This window comes from Ictidomys tridecemlineatus, chromosome 4 (assembly GCF_052094955.1).
Source record: "Ictidomys tridecemlineatus isolate mIctTri1 chromosome 4, mIctTri1.hap1, whole genome shotgun sequence".
Lineage (NCBI taxonomy): Eukaryota > Metazoa > Chordata > Mammalia > Rodentia > Sciuridae > Ictidomys > Ictidomys tridecemlineatus.
The window spans coordinates 39,721,623-39,737,211 of NC_135480.1; the positions used below are offsets into that span (position 1 = coordinate 39,721,623).

A 15,589-nucleotide genomic window follows, 5' to 3' on the forward strand; every position below is an offset into this window, starting at 1 on the left:
CATGGTTTCAGAAATTTCAGTCCAAGGTTGATTGACTCCATTTCTTTGGGCCTGACTTAAGGCAGAACGTCATCATGGCAGAAAGGTGCAGTGGGAGAAGGCTGTCAGCTCATGGCCGCCAGGAAGCGGGGGTGGGGGGGAGGTGGGGGAGGGGGTGGGGAGTGAGGAAGGGCCTGGAGAAAAATACCTTCCCCCAGGCCACCACCCCAGTGATTTACTTCCTCTAACTAGGTCCCTTCCAATAATGCCATTGACTATGAATCTCTCAATGGATTAATCCATTAACAAGTCAGAAACTTCATGATCTAATTACTTCTCAAAATTTCCACCTCTGAACACTGCTGCATTGGGGAACAAGCCTTCAACACATAAGTCTTTGAGGGATAATTCATGTCCAAACTAGAACCAACCCTCACCCTCAATACGACTATATATGGAAATGGAGCTTTCATGGAAGTAATTAAGGTAAAATGAGTTCATAAGGTCGGTCTATAATTCAAAAGAACTGGAAGAAGATGAAGAGTTACCAGGAATGCCTCCACACAGAAAATAGGCCATGTGAGGATATAGTCAAAATGTGAATATCTTGGGCTGGGGATGTGGCTCAAGTGATAATGCGCTCGCCTGGCATGCATGGGGCGCTGGGTTCGATCCTCAGCACCACATACAAATAAAATAAAGAAGTTGTGTCCACCGAAAACCGAAAAATAAATATTAAAAAATTCTCTCTCTCTCTCTCTCTCTCTCTCTCTCTCTCTCTCTCTCTCTCTCTCTCTCTCTCTCTCTCTCCTCTCCCTCTCTCTCTCTCTCTCTTAAAAAAAAAAAAATGTGAATATCTGTTAGTAAGGAAGAGAACTCTGCCGGCAAGTTAATTTGGGAATCTCAGTCACCAGAACTAGAAGAATATAAATTATTCCATTTTGACTATTTCTTATACCTCCCTGTCTGTAGTATTTTATTATGACATCCCCAGCTGACTAATATACTATATCAAGAAGTGCAGATACTGTGTGGATGTAGTGGAAAAAATAGCCCAAACTCAGACTCGATTTCTGCTACTACAAATTCATATTGCAGAACATATCTGTGACCTCCAAGGGTGTGAGATCTCTGCCTAACATCAAACAATCAATTCTGCAGCAGGCATCAGCTAGGCACCTTCTATTATAAATTGTTTCTGAAATTGTGTAACTGAGATATAGTGCCAGGTCCTACAGGATGAGGAATCAGTCCCCAAGACTGACCTCTTCCTCAGATGCCAATTGCCAGCCCTGCGTTGTTCCATCTGTGCTTCTGACTGACCAGCTATGAATTGGAGTTTCTATGTCTCCATCTTGGGTTCAATTAATTTGTTTGAGTGGCTCACAGTCCTCAAGAAAACACATTTACTGGCTTATGATAAATGTATGACAAATGATATAGAAGAAGACATGCATTGAGGTAAGGGGCAAGAAACTTCCATGCCCTTTCCGGGGCAACAGGTCCAGGAACCTCCATTTGTTCAGCCATGCAGAAGCCCTTTGAAGGTTCTTCCTCTGTATTTGTATGTAGATGTCATCACCTGTCTAATGCAGATAGACTGGGTGGTGACACCTAGCAAGTCCTGTCTGTTCAGTTTTTCTTGGCTGGCCTGTTCAAGGACAATTAATCTCTCCTTAAATGGTGTCTTATTATCAACTATCAGACAAGGTAGATCAGAGAATTTCTTTATGGTAAAGTTTAAGGTAGGAGGAATATTGACGTTTCTATGACTCACCTTGGGGAAGATGAAACTGAACTTCTATGACTTGCTTTCAAAGGGAGTTATGATCCAGGAACAATGAACGTAAAAACAAAATGCAAATACCACAGCATAAAGATACATTATTTCTTTTGATCCCTACGATGATGCCATAGAAGATGTGATTACTACAAGCTTTTTGTGAAGGAGACTTAGAAATGTTTAGTGTCTGGAGTATTCCCAGGACTGTCCTGAATGGGATCTCTATGGCAGCAGCATCATGATGGACTAGACCTCTGAGATCTGCCCAGAGCATGTTGTGGGCCCAGCTGCCTTCAGAGCCAACCCGGCCACAGGCCCTGGGCATAAGCCCTGCCTCCTGCTGCTGCCAGCTGCTCTTTGCTGCTGCCGCTGCTTGTCCTGCGGATCTGCACCAGGAACATGGCCCTATGAGCAGAAGCAGCTACATGAAGGTGCTGCTGTGAAATACCCGTGGCAGTATGTCATCAGAAAACTGAACCTGCAAAACTCCTGTGGCTGAGAGTAGTGAGCTGCTGAAGAGGAAGCTCAGCTCTTTCCTCATTGAAGTACCCCAATGTTGGCACCTAAGAGGAGTCATGGGATGGTCTGCTCTACATTGCCATGGACTTCTGTAAAGGAGGTAATCTGTTTTAGAAGTTTGAGAAGCAGAACGGGAAACTGCTGCCTGAGAGTCGGATGGTAGAATGATTTGTACAGAGTGCCATGGATTTACAGTATTTCCGTGAGAAGCATCCCTCATGGAGATATGAAAGCTCAAAATGTCTTTCTAACAAGAATAAAATCATCAAAGTGGCTGATCTAGGAATTACCTGAGTGTGACATGGCAAGCACCCTCATTGGCACAACCTATTACATGACATGCAAATTATTCTCAAATAGACCCTACAACTATAATATAAGTCTCATGTTTGGGCTTTGGGATGCTGTGTCTATGAAATGGCCACCCTGAAGCATGTTTTCAATGCAAAAAAAACATGGATTCTTACTTTATTGGATTATTGAGGGAAAGCTGCCACCAATGCCAAGAGTTTATAGAGTTTATAGCCCAGGGATGGCTGAATTGATAAGAACAATGCTCAGCAAAAGGCCTGAAGAAAGACCTTGCGTGAAGAGCATCCTGAGGCAGCTTTATAGGAAATGCCAAATCTCCTTGTTTTTGGAAGCCACAAATTCAAAAATAGCACTAAAAATGGTGGTTCTACATCCAAGCCTCTTGCTACCATGGTTTTAAGAAAGGCAGGATTCAATCATGAAGTAATCCATTCCCAACCACATTCTGCTGAGGGTTCCAAGACATGTAATGAGTGAAGATAAATATTTGTCCCAGGAGAAACCAATAGTCATTGGTCCCTTGAAATCACTTGCTGATCTGAAAGTTTACACTAGCAAACTGGGCATGAGCAATACTGCTGAGACACTAGCCACCAATAAGTAGGGTAAATATTGATATCTTACCTGCAGAAAGAAGGCACATCATGAATGATGGCCCAGTTCAGAATCAACCGAGACACTTAGAGGCCGGTAGTAAGCATGAAGGCAAATGCCACATTTCTCAAGTGAAGGGAGAGAGTCTACAGGATGACACCAAGTTCAGTTCCCATCCTGAAAACCTGATTCCCACATGGTCCTCTGCTAGTAGCAGTGAGGTTGACAGTGAACCAGTGAAGTTGTTGTTGTCCCTAAACAAAGACCAAAAACCAAAGGACGAGGATGGATTTGATGGTGAATGTAATATACAAAACAGGGCACAACCAACATTGGTTTATAGCCATATAATCTGCATCTGAACCTTTTCTGACTTGACAGAAATGGCAGAAAGCAGAGATTTTTGGTACTGGGGATTAAACTCAGGGGCACTGGACCACTGAGCCACACCCTAGCCCTATTTTTGTATTTTATTTAGAGAGAGGGTCTCACTGAGTTGCTTAGTGCCTCACCATTGCTGAGGCTGGCTTTGAACTCACAATCCTCCTGTCTCAGCTTCCTGAGCCCTTGGGATTACAGGCCTGTGCCGTTGCACCCAGCAGCAGAGATCTCTTTGCATTTCAACAGGTACCTCTCAACTTTTGCCTTCGCATCCTACTGTTGGAAAAGTGGTTATCATATCTATACAACAAAATGCTGGAAAACAAAGAAGAAGGATCACTGTCAGGCAAGGTGGTGCATGCCAGTAATCCCAGCAGTTTGGGAGACTGAGGCAGGAAGATGGCAAATTCAAAGCCAGACTCAACAAATTTGTGAGGCCCTAAGCAACTCAGTCTCTAAATAAAATACAAAAAAAGAGTTGGGGATGTGGCTTAATGGTTAAGTGCCCCTGGAATCAATCCCCAGTATCAAAAAAAAAAAAAAAAAAAAAAAAGAAAAAAATGATCACTGAGTCTGGGAGCAGGTCAAGGAGCAGTGAGATGATGTCAGCAAAGAACCAATGATTATTCGCCAGAGACAGGAGGTGACTACAGCAGTCCCAGGAGATGTCCAGCTCAGGACCTTCAGTGAGAACTTTTCTGAGTATGGCAGGGCCAGTCTGTCCCTGACTGCAGCATTGCTCAGGAAAGGAAATTGATTCCTTGCCTGTCTGAGGGTGAGTTAAATTCTACAAACTCAACTGGTAAGATGGGGATTCTGGGAAAAGGAAAAGTCATGCGAATGAATGAATGACTTGATACAATTGATGAAGGAGATCTTTAAACTGGGCTCTAAAGTAAACTCTGAAGATCTCTAATTATCAAATCCAGTGTCAGAATTCAAACTTAAACAGAAATATCAGGAAACCCTGGAACTTCATGGAGAAGTTACACAGGAGACAGAAGAACTCCACTTTAAAGAGCTGCTTTCAGCTATCATGCCAGGTTCGGAAAAGATCAGGAGAATAATCAAAGTCTTAAGAGTGGATGTCATCAGAGGCTTAGGGGCTTAGCTTTTAGAGCAGGTAAAGAGGATGATGAATTGGAGAGAAAGGTATGTATATGAAAGTACATGGATTAAAAAATGTACAATGTACAGTGTGAAAGTTCTCCAGTTGAAATTTTTTGAAGAAAATGTGAATTTTTGAGAGTTTATTCTTATTTGAAACATCTCAAGACCTATTTCCAAAGGTTTTTGGCTTTAAAAACAAACTATAATAAACAATTGTTTTATATTTCTTTGGGTTTTCTTAATGGAAAAACAATTGGACAGAACAGAGTAATATGAAGCCAGTTCACAAAAGAAAAGACCTTTGGTTTTCATATTCCTTTTATGAGAAAAAATGTTATGTTTTTGATTACTGTTTACTGAGCCTTACACAACTTAAATTTTGCATCTAGAACTTTACTTTATTAAGGTGTTAATTAGTTTAAGACCAGGGACATAAAACATTGCATTTGAAATTTTGTATTGTACTATAGTGATAAAAGCAAAGGAGAAATAAATGACATTATATGTCCAATGGTAACATCTGCTGTTGTTAATAACTTTAGGGAGTAATTGACAGATTACAGTAGATTTTAAAACTAGGGATTTGTACAGTTTGAGCAACTAAATCCCTTTTTTTTAGCTTTATTTATATTTTTTGTAATATTTATTTTTAGTTATAGTTGGACCCAATACCTTGATTTTATATATTTATTTTTATGTTGTGCTGAGGATCAAACCCAGGGCCTCACAAGTACTAGGTGAGCACTCTATCTCTGAGCCACAACCCCAGCCCTAGATCCCATTTTTATACTCTAACGGATGTTCAACCTTTTTGTTTAATATGTGCCCCATTTGGGGTATACAAGAATTGAATCTTAAGTATTTTGGCTTTGTAAAGCATTATGTTTTCACATACTAGTTTTGCTAGATTTATTTCTCCATCAATGAAAACATCTCTTAATTACTTTCCTAATTAAGTAATTTGTAAATAAAGTCCAAGCCTTTTTTTATTATACTGGATATGTGTAATATTGAAGCCAGAATTAGACAGGCAGTTAGTATAAATAGTCAGATGGAGTCAGGTCAGATAGAGGAGGCCAAGTTGGAGACTATCCCCTGAGGGATTGAAATGTTAATTCCTTCAGAGCCCTTCCTCCACCCTTATCAAGAATCTGCCCCTGCTCCAACCTGTTGCCAAGGTAATCTGTCCAGGAATTTCCCCCACACTCAGAGCCATAAGGTTGTTAATTAATGTGTCCTGTGCTGCTCTGCTCCCCTTCAGCCCACCTGTTTCCCACCTTTTGGCCACCCCACCAAGCTTTCCTGGACCTAGTCAAAAATACAGAAAGGAGAAAGACAAGGGGAAGAGGGCAGGAGAACCAAGCAAGACTAGGAAATATAAAAAAGGCAGAAAAACTCACTTCTTGGGATGCCAGGATACCAGCTATGGCCTCTTCTCCCTCCTGGGAGAAGTCTATACTGCCCATTTTTTAAATCCTGCTTTATATGCTTTCTTCGGGGTGCTTATGTTCAAACTTCAACATCTATAACCGGCAGTATCAATGTTTGTCTCTGGTAGAAAGTTTCTAGATCAACATCATAATGATGTTGGTTATCTTTCCATGTTTGTTTGTTAGAGAGAGAGAGAGAGAGAGAGAGAGAGAGAGAGAGAGAGAGAATTTTTTTTTAATACTTATTTTTTAGTTTTCGGCGAACACAACATCGTTGTTTGTATGTGGTGCTGAGGATTGAACCTGGGCGAGTGCCCTACAGCTTGAGCCACATCGCCAGCCCCTCCATGTTTTAAATGTAGGATTTTATATGACAATTTTTTATTAGTTGTTCTAGTAAATAGTTTTGTAAACCAGAAGTTTTGATTATTTAATAAAAAAGAAAGAAAATGTTTAGTGTCCCAGTGTTGCAAAACTATGGTGAAATAAATCTGGACAACTCTTACAGAATCTTCCACCACTACACAAGAGGAAGGTCAGAAACATGTCCTTGGATGTTCACTAACCAGTCTTGGGCTTGACCAAATTATCCTTAACACTCCCCTTGAAGCCAAAATAAAAGACAGGCAGTCAGTGTAGACAGGTGATCCTGTGCAGGTCTACAGAATGAAGGCCAATTTGGACAGGGAAGTTGGAGACCGCCCTGAGAAATTTAAATGTTATTGACTTGAGAGTCCTTCCTCCACCTTTCTCAAAATAACCTGTCCCTGCTCCAACCTGTTGGGAAGGTAACCTATCCCAGGAATTGTCTCTCCCTGCAGGGAGTTGTAAAAGTTGTTAATTAATGCACTCTGGGCCCCCTTCCTGCCTGGATCACTCCACCTTGGCTGCTCCAGCCCATCTACTTCTGGCCATGCCACCTGGAGCATCTCCAGGACCAAGTCACATATGCAGGAAGGAGAGGTAAGAAGGAAGAAGGCAGAAGAACAAAGAAAATCTAGGATAGATGAAAGACACAGAACACTCTCGCTTCTTGGGATACCAGGATACCAACAATGGCCTCCTTCTCCTTCCCAGAAGTCTGTTTTACCCCTTTTTAAGTAAACCCTGCTTGCCTTGGCATGCTTCTCTAATGGTTTACTTCAACATCTGAGAAAGTAGAATTCACCACTGGTAACTGGAGGTATCACCCTCAAGTCAACTACATTTTAAAGAGGTTTAGTAAGGTTCCTCTCTTCTTAACACATTTTCTTTAGAAACTTGCAGTTTGGGGAAATCATTGTCAGCTCCTTTGAAATGTATGCAAATCAACCTCTTGTTAGTTTTACAGTCAACAAAATGTCTTTTTTTGATTGCTGGGAACCATTCCTTTAAAGCAAATGTGATCATCAAAAGAAAGATTGCTCCTATCTACTATTTTTGTGAGAAAGTAAGAGTCACAACTTGAATGGGCACAAATTATAGCAAATACAGATCATAGATCTGTAAATCACATAAAAAAAATTATTGCAAACTCAGTAATAATTCAATGTGCTCTCCAGGTCCCATTGGCTAACCTCACTAAAATCATTCAGTACTTTTTTGCTAACTCACCCTAGTGCTTCCCAGTTCTTTCAGCAAAGTTCAGACTTTCTTCCCTTTTGCAATAGACTTGAATAAAGTTGTCTGTGTCTAACTTCTTTTAGTGCAATTTTTCCTTTGACAGAATTTAAAGCAGCCAGAAATAAAATGCCCAGAAAAATCATATCAGCAAAGAAACTTTTTTACAATATGTGAAGAGTATAGTGACACAATGGAGAAAAAATCTGGGATGTAAAAACCTGGAGATTTATATTCAGAGGCTGTCAGAAGTGATCAGATATTTGGGTCATTTAAAAGTAGAGCAGAAAGCAACCAGCTTCCAAAACACGTATCCCTGCTTTCTTTCCCCCAGAGGTAAGACCTGAGGCAAGGATTTAACTACAAGTAGTTTGTTTAGAATGTGAAAGAAATGCCAGTGGCAGAAGAGTGAGACTAGGAGAAAAGGTAGCCAAGAAAGATTACCTCTTCAATTCACCTAACACTGTGAGTGACAGGAAGTTATTCCTCATGGGAAACTCTAGCACATTACACAAATTGTGAGGACCTAGAGTATTTGTCAGTCAGCTTCTTTTAAATTTTGAGAGTGAAGGGCATTAATCTCCAGTTCTTATTTCCTGCAAGGTAAGCAGGCAAACACTTCTTGAGGGAGGAACACATAAGGGAGGCAAAGGGGAAAAGATAAAGGTGCTGGCCTTTGGAGGAGCTTACTGTAAAATTGCAATCCTGTTAGCTTATGATTGGGACATCAATAGGGTCAACTATACTGTGTTAGTATGTTGTTTGTAGAAAAGGATCCCAGGTAAAAACATTTTGGAGAAAAGTTTAAATAATCAAACGTAAATTGGCTTCTTTATTTCCTGATATTTTGGATACTTTAGGATATAAATATAAATGTACACATGAATATGAATATATAGCTTTAAGATGTGAATATTATGTTTAAATATTTAAACTGCTTAGGTTAGTATACCTTGTAGAACTAATAATGCCTTTTAACACATTTTAGGAATCACATCTAATGCATTTGGCAAATATCAAAAGTAGTTAAATTAGATCCACATTGGTATTACCTAAAAGTATAGCAATGTAGAGGAAGTCTGTATGTCTCATATTCACTAGAAAGTCACTAAAATATTACCATGTGCTCTCATAGTTCTTACGATTAGTGGTGTAGTCTACTTGACTTTCATCTGTTTCTTTATGTTGGTGCTGAGGATGGAACTCAAGTCTGGGTTACATGCTCTACCACTAAGTTACGCTCCTAAACTCTGCTTGATTTCTAATGTGGAAAAACTCAGTGCTCACAATAACTATAAACTTGTATATGGTATCATTACTTATTTGATAAAATTGAGGTCACCAAAGTTTAATAAGCTTTTTTTCTCCTCCAGGAACAGCTACTGTGTAAATGGCAGAATGAGAACTCAAACTCCAAGCCCAGACTTTCAATTCTACTATTAAATTCTCCTCTACAGTGATAGGAATTATAATGTAAAATTCATATTTGATAAACCTGAGATAATTTGAAGTTCTTATTTAGAATTACTGTAGAATAGGCATTTCAAATATCAACCTGCTTGGTTCATACATTGGTTTGGAATCCAACAGTAATTAACAAGTGAGTTTCTTTTCCTCCCACTATTTCTCTCCACAATTCAGTAGGAAGTTGAAAATCTTCATTTGCTGAACAACTAAGGACATACATCTTAGTTACTAACACTAAGTTCAAATTTCAGCTGTTGCTTATAGTCTTGACAATATTAAAGGTAATAAATCTTTTTTTTCTGTTTTTTGCCAAGAAAGATTTCATTTCTTTTTATTGATTTATTTTAATTTTATTTATTTAACATATACACACATTGCTACATACATACACATGCATTCAGGCATGCATGCATTTATATATGCATTTTTATTATGTGTGTGTACACATATGTATGCACATTCACACACATAAAATACATATTTTCTTGCATAAGTAATGTACTTGATTTTTCTATAAAATGAGGATAGGCAAACCTTACTCCGCAAGTATATGGTGGTAGAAAAAGACTAGAAAAATTCTGACAACAAGTTTTCATTTCAACATCTTATTCCTTTCGCAGACTCTGACCTAAACTTGCCCCCGCCAAGAACATCTTTTCCTCCTTCTCCACACTTCATTGTGTACTTTAGTGCAAATTATTTCCCTTTGCTTTCAGGACACTTGGGTTTTGTTGTTGTTGTTAATTTTATTTTGTTTTATTTGTAGAAGTAGCTTAAGATCCAGGATTTTTATTTTCCATTTTATTTTTATTTGATTTTTAAGTTTGTATTTGTACATTATAATTAGACAAAATAATGAGGCTTCATTGTCACATATTTGTACATGCACATGATATCACAATATAATTTGAGCTATTTCATTTAACCCCATCAATTTTTAAGTAGTAAAGAAGTAAATAATAAGAGGTTTGAGTATACTCACTAGCTTATAAAAAATTTTGCTTAAAAATGTCAGTTATTGTTCATGTAGGAATAATGGCAATGCTATAATTGTTCTTTTCTTCTTTCCTTTTTAAAACTTTTCATGAATAGAGATAAGGTGCAAGATTTTGTTCAATGAAAAATAGTTTACTTTGTTCCAGGGAGACATACTTTAAAAGGCATGTTTTCTCTCATATGTGGAAACTGGAGAAAAGTAAGATAGGGAACATCTTCCAAAAAAAGCAAAGGGAGATAGTAGAATAGGGAAAAGTAATAGGGAGGGGAAAGAAGAAAGAGAATGGTATGTGCTGAGGAGTGATAGTGACCAAATTATGTTATATTTTGTGCATGTACTAGTATCTGACAAAAAATTCCCCGTTATGTACAACTATAATGCACCAATACAAAATGGTAAAAGAAGGAATTGCAATGACTAATGTGAAAAACAAGAACTTGACCCAAATTTCAAAAAAAAAAAAAAATTGTAGATAATGACTACACAATCATCTTTGCATGATGCTAAGATATAAAAGAGCCCAGAGATTGTCTCCCCTTATCTACTAAATGTAAATGTTTAACCTCCATTTATGCACAGTGGTGCAACTGATCACAAAGTGATTAATCTCTGTGCAATTGTTAGTTGTCCTCCCCTGTTTAGCTAAACCAATCAGTAGCCACTTACTTTTAAGATTTAAAAATTTGGGAATGATATTTATAAGTTGACAAGTAGTCATAGGAGAAAATCAAATGGCACTGAGAAAAAGTTACCAGGTTTTTCTAAAAGTTAACAAAAATGAATATTGAATAATTTCAAGTCCATATTTTCAATTCAATAGATAAAATAGATTTTTTCACAAGTCAATATCATGACAGAAAGCAATTTTTTGTAACAAGGTTTCTTAAAATCTAATTAATATATTTTGCAAATTTTTTGGTTAGTATATTAAGTATAAAATGAATATCTTTTCACTTTGTCAATCATTATTCAAAGATTACTTTATGCCAGTATTAACCAATTGGATAATATACCTTACCTGAGAGTGCTTACATTTTTTCTAATTTATAATAAATCAAATAAGAAAATCAAAGAGATGGGATTCATACCAAAGCTTTAGTCAGTGATAGGCCACATAAGTGTACTCATCACATAAAATTATACCTGTTAGTGTCACTGTAGTCATGTTATTTTGTACACTATGATTTTCTCACAAAAGGATCACAAGTTGGAATAACAATTAAGGACAAAAATAAAATAGAGAACTAGGACAAAGTATGCAGGAGTACGAGTTTAATTGGAAAGCAGGTATTTGTAAAGTAGAGACTTCCAGAGTTGATGAACCAATTCTGCAAAGTAACAGGATAGATTAATATAAAAAAAAAATAGCTCTTCTGCACATCAATTATGAACCTGTTGAGAAAGAAATTAGAAAAAAATCCCATTCATAAAAGTGCCCCTCAAAATAAAATACCTAAGCATAAATCTAAACAATAAATCTCACTCTCATGTATAAATATAATGCACCAATAAAAACCATAAAATTACTATTAAAGTCAGCATACTTTAGAGATACACACATACCCATATTTATTGCAGCACAATTCACAAAAGCCAAGTTATGGAATCAGTTTAGTTGTCTGAAAACAGAAGAATGGATATCCACAAAATAAGAGTTTTATTGAGTCACAGAGAAGAACAAAATTATGTCATTTGTTAGAAAATGGATATATCTGGAAACCATAATTTTGAGTGAAATAAGTCAGAATCAGAGAAAAAAATATTATAATATTTTCTAACATATTTGAAAGCTAGAAGAAGAAAAATAACAGGGAAAAAGGACACTATAAAAAAGGGAGATCATTCATGAAGAGGAAGAAGATCAGGGAGAGGGAGGAGCTAAGTGTAGGGGAAGTATTGGGAATAAAATTAATTAAATTATATTTTTAAGTAGGCACAGGTGATGATACCACAATGAAACCCACCATTCTGTATAATTATGTTTTTATTTTATCATTTTATTTGTTCCTTTTCTATATATGTGGCAGTAGAGTATATTTTGACGTATTATTCATACATGGAGTATGAATAATTCTAATTAGAATCACATTCTTGTGGTTGTACATGATGTGGAGTTTCACTGATAGTGTATTCATACACACCATTAAAAATAAACTTGGGAAAGAAAAAAATAAAGCAAGATAATAAAAGAATCTACTGATGTAGTGAGGCAGTTGGAATACCAATAGATTTGGAAATGTATCTGGTAGAATAAAATCAAAGAAAATTTGGAGTCTGAGTTTAAAAAGGAGAGGCAATAAGGACAGATTCAAGAGTTCGACCTGAGCAACAGGAAGAAGAGCATTGCAATTAAATATTTGGTGAAATCTGTAGGAGGAATAAAATTGGAGTTAAAAGAATTGCAGTCCCTCTATTTTGAATAGACTTATTTGAAAGATATACAGTCGTTCAAAAATTATATCACTAGCTTCATATGTGGGCCTGGAATTTAGGGAAGAAGACTTAAAAGGCATATATGCATCATTGATGAGATGCTCTGGATTTAAATAATAAACTGCAGAATTCTATAAGAACAGAGAGAATATTGTATGGTATCAAATACAAAAGCAGATTTACATGGTAAAAGTTTTGGCCAAATGTTGGGAACTAGAAGGAAATTCTCCTTCAAAGATTAGCCTGACAGCCCCCTGGGAGACATTCTGCCCTGAAGGCATCCTGCAGCTACCTATCTCCCTGGAACATCCTGCGGTTATCAGGATCATCAGACATCTTGCAGCTGGCAGTTTTACCACCCACCTCCAGCAATTGCAGAGAGCTTCCCCATCCCTAGCATATGAATACCCACCCAGCAATTGCTGATTAGAGAGCTTCCCCATCCCTAGCATATAAATACCCCTGTGTGAACAATAAAAGTTTGCAGCTTGATCAGAACTTTTGTCTTGCTGTCACCTTTCGTGTCTCTTGTCCCTTCATTCCTCCCCATCTAGGTTCGCTGCCCACATTGATGTGTCCTGCCGGACTGGACAGCCAAACATCCTGGATATATATTTGACAGTAAATATCACTTTGAGATTTTTATTTACAGAAAACACAAACCCAAAGAGAAGCTTACAAAGGCATACAACTAAACTGTTAAACTTGCCTGCTCTTTAATTCCCCTTCTCATTTCTAAGCTTATTGTTTACAACAAACTAGGACTCTTAACAATTCAATCTGTACCAAGTACCAATGAACTTCAATTTTCACCCTGTCACAAAGCCATTTGGTGGTTGCTCTTATATATACCAAGATGATTCCAGGAACTTCTGTTTCCAGCTCTGTATTGTGTCACTTAACCTTATGTTGCCTTTTAAAAATAGAAATGAACAGTTGCTTGGTCTACCTTATGGATTTGATGCAACTATCTGCAAGATCATTTTTGCAAAGCAATTTGAATGTCTGTCTGTCTGTCTGTCTCTCTTTCTCTGTTTTACACACACACACACACACACACACACACACACACAAACACACACACAATGTGCTATGTTTCCAAGCATGTTGCTACATTACTGAATGTTTTGGCCTGGAGCATGAATAGGCAATTCATGACATTAGATTTTCCCTATATGCTTTCATTGACTGGATGAAAGGAAATTTTTTTCCTATTTGGAAAATGGAGCCAAATAATCTATGATTGCACAAGGAGAATGGTATGCTTCTCTCAGAGAAGTCTCTGATGATAAGGATTTGTTAAGTATTCAATAGGCACATTACATTACCCAGTGATGCCACAGGAACCCTCAAAGGCACAAAGACTACTTCTGTGAAAGTAACTTTCTCCCTTGAGCTCGAACTTGTGTGTTGCTCGTGTTATAAACCTAGGAGTCATTCAAAACATGTAATGCATTCCAAAATCCTGTGCACTCTTCTTTCATAACATTTTTCTGCTCACCGTTTGTCTCTATCCTCACCACTTGTGATTTCCTCCAGGCAGTTATCATTGACTGACCTGGGCTTTTGTGTCACTCATCTGATCTGTATGCCTTCTGTGTAATTCTGCATTCATTGCTGATGCTCCTAGCTTATATAATATGGCCCCATGGGTCTGGTCTCTATCCCTTCATCTGACCCTTTGCTCTAGATATGTAGAGTTATTTTAGTTCTCTAAAATCATAATTCTATTTTATGCATCTGGGTTTCATAAAATGTGGCATCTACCTGAATTCTCTTTTATGGGAGATGCAACACAGTGAACTGATTGGGAGAAATGACTTAAGAATCAAAATATTCGTGCTCAAATCTCAGCTTTATCCCTTTCCATCCATATAGCCTGAGTCTCAATTCATTACTACTAAAATAGATATTACCTATGTTAAAAAGCGGTTACAAGGATTAAATGAGATAAGTAATGCACTTTGCACATCTTAAGGAATTAATATTACTAGCTTTTATTACAGGTTAACCAGTATGTAATAAGCCTTAAATTGCTCATTTCCTTTTTATGAAGACTTTCACACTACACTTTTAATGCTGCCACAAGAGCGTCATGAATGGGGTCCTAAGTCTTTGTTATTTCAATATTCCTTTTCTATGAAAAATTCTAGTAAAGCAACATACTTAAACATATATTGAAGTAATATATGAAAAGTATAGTTCTGTTATCTCTGTCACTTGAGTATCTGAGAGACAAACTGAGGCTCTCTTTGTCACTTCTTGGTAATATGTGACCTACTGATGCTTTGTGGTAGAAAAGAACTCTTTTTTTTTTTTTTCTTACAAATGAGAAGTTTCTCTTTCCTCATTCTTATAATATAATTTATCCTTGGAGAACAAAGTTTTTTTTCAGGTTTTAATTTTAGAGAAATTAAACATCTTCATTGACCCACAAAACCCAAATGATTTGTTTTCTAAAAGACACAAAAATGTTATGGATATTACACCTTAGCCATTTCTGACAGAAGAAATTTATATAAAAAATATGTTTGGAGTTCCTAATTAGCAAAATCTGCTTTGTAGTTAAGTTACTTTGGAATGATATTGCTTATTATTAACTTGTCTTTCCTGATTATATTGATTTTGCAAAGTGAGAGTGGAAGATGAAATTGTCATTTAAAAATACAGATCTGTATTTAAATTGAAAACATGTTCAGTTCTCCATAATTGTACCCCAGCAAAGATTTATCTAAACAATTAGAGCAGTGGAAATCTACTATTACATTACAATCTCATTACAAAATAACATTTTACAACTTTAAGTAAATGAACTGTGAAAAGCCTATTGGTTTTCAGTTATTAAGATCAATATTTCTATTATTGTTTTTGAAAGAAATTTATCTAAGGATTTTACTGCATGTTGAAATAATTTTTTTTAGAAATGCATTGTAGGTGATAATAAAAGATCTAATCAGCAGTTCCTCCTTAGACACTTTAGAGAAT

At 37.0% G+C, this 15,589-nt stretch overlaps 2 pseudogenes; both read left to right on the forward strand.

The window, feature by feature from the left end:
- Nucleotides 1–2,222: 2,222 nt before the first annotated feature.
- Nucleotides 2,223–3,549, forward strand: LOC144364672 (serine/threonine-protein kinase Nek4 pseudogene; annotated as a pseudogene).
- A 579-nt stretch (nucleotides 3,550–4,128) lies between these two features.
- On the forward strand, nucleotides 4,129–4,814 carry LOC101966751 (serine/threonine-protein kinase Nek4 pseudogene; annotated as a pseudogene).
- Nucleotides 4,815–15,589: the final 10,775 nt, after the last annotated feature.